Raw genomic sequence first — 1,661 nt, forward strand, 5'->3', positions numbered from 1 at the left:
TTACTGTATAGCCCTGGCAAGGCTCAAAAGCAAGCAGACTTGACGAGTCTGCTCAAAGCAGAGCTTAAGTAGTTGTAATTAATAATAATTACATGCCCACTACACTCCAGTTTTATCACATTACCCGTCAATGCAAATAAAAAACCCCACACACAACACACTTGCAACAGGATTAGTGCATTAATAAAGTCACTCTGCATATGTCATCTCCCTAAAGTTGAAAATATTTGTAGCGGTTTCTGTTTTATTGATTTTCATGATTGCATGTCTGGTTGCAAATGTTGTTTAGACGCAGTACAGCTTGGGATCAGTCTCTTTCTCTTCCAAAAACCTTCTCCCCTCCTGCCGTGACTCGGATTCGAACCGAGGTTGCTGCGGCCACAACGCAGAGTACTAACCACTATACGATCACGGCAAGCTACGGAAGAACTGAACACTAAGCTTTCTCTAAGAGCTATTGCAATATTAAAATTTGTGGAAACACTGCCATCTATTGCCTAAATACGTACACTTGCTTAATATTGGGAAAGAGAAGCTGTGTTCCCATAATTTCTAATTATTTAGAGGAACAATAACAAACTACTTGAACATAAAACTAACATCATCTTCTTGGCTGATTGGGAAAATTGTAATAGGAGAGGATTCACTGGGTTCGCTGTCCAGGAAATGGTGATGAAGGTAAAAGACTAAGAGATACCAGTCTGTTGACTAATGGTTCCTATGCTTAATTAATAATGAATACAGATTTCACACTCCCAACCACCACCACCAATAATGTTGCATTGAATAACAAGAGTCTGAGCCTCTTCTGTGCATTTTTTTCACCACTAGTCTTATTCCCATTTGCTTAGGCAGCACAACCATAAAAGATATAGCAAGAACAAAATGGCCTGAGGACTGCAGAGACTCAGAAAGACTTGCTTTTCCTATTAAAGGAAGCCAAAGTCAGTACATCCCGACAGGAAAGGCTCCCTTTCAAATCCATTGATCCTTGAAGTGATTTTTCTCCCTGCCAGAATATAGGCCTTAAAGCTACAATAATCTCATCAAGAAAAGCTTCCCAATAACATTAGCAACCTAACAAAGAAACTGGAGTCTTCTATGCTAGTTAAGTTTCAAGAGAAAATTTATTTTCTATTTCTTTGTTGTAAAAATGGAAGTAGTAGTAGTCTACACAAGATATTCCAAGGGCTGAAAGTCTTAAAACAAAATGCACAGAAATATCTATTTGTAATCAATGGATTGCTATCAGGGTGCCTCCTTTAATTTCTCTCAACAGAGAGGGCCTGGGAACAGCTGGAGCTAGCTGGCACTGTATGTGGCCGGTAAGAGCCTCACGCAGGTATTGATCAGGTCCCCATAGCTCCAAAGCTTCTAGGAGGAGGACATCTCTGAAGATAAACATTTCAGACACACATTTCACTCACTCCCCTGTGATCATCTCTAGCCCCTTCTCCTTTTCTTCAGTCTCTCACAAATACATCCGCCTCTATGGCCACACAGAAGACTCTTGTTTGGAGTTCCTGCTCCTGAGCGCTGCATGCTCTATGCAGGAAGCAGGCAAGGCGCTCTCTGGCCTGAACAGAAATACATGCGGCTGAGTCTGGTGAAAGGTCACCCTGAGAGCAGGGGGCAAACCAAATCTCCTGATCAACAAAAGA

General features: G+C 41.5%; 1 non-coding gene across 1 annotated transcript; it reads right to left on the reverse strand.

Moving 5' to 3' along the window:
* Nucleotides 1-343: 343 nt before the first annotated feature.
* Nucleotides 344-415, reverse strand: TRNAH-GUG (transfer RNA histidin (anticodon GUG)). Its single transcript has one exon. It is a non-coding gene; the product is annotated as a tRNA-His (tRNA).
* Nucleotides 416-1,661: the final 1,246 nt, after the last annotated feature.

Source organism: Saimiri boliviensis, chromosome 2 (genome assembly GCF_048565385.1).
Source record: "Saimiri boliviensis isolate mSaiBol1 chromosome 2, mSaiBol1.pri, whole genome shotgun sequence".
Taxonomy (NCBI): domain Eukaryota; kingdom Metazoa; phylum Chordata; class Mammalia; order Primates; family Cebidae; genus Saimiri; species Saimiri boliviensis.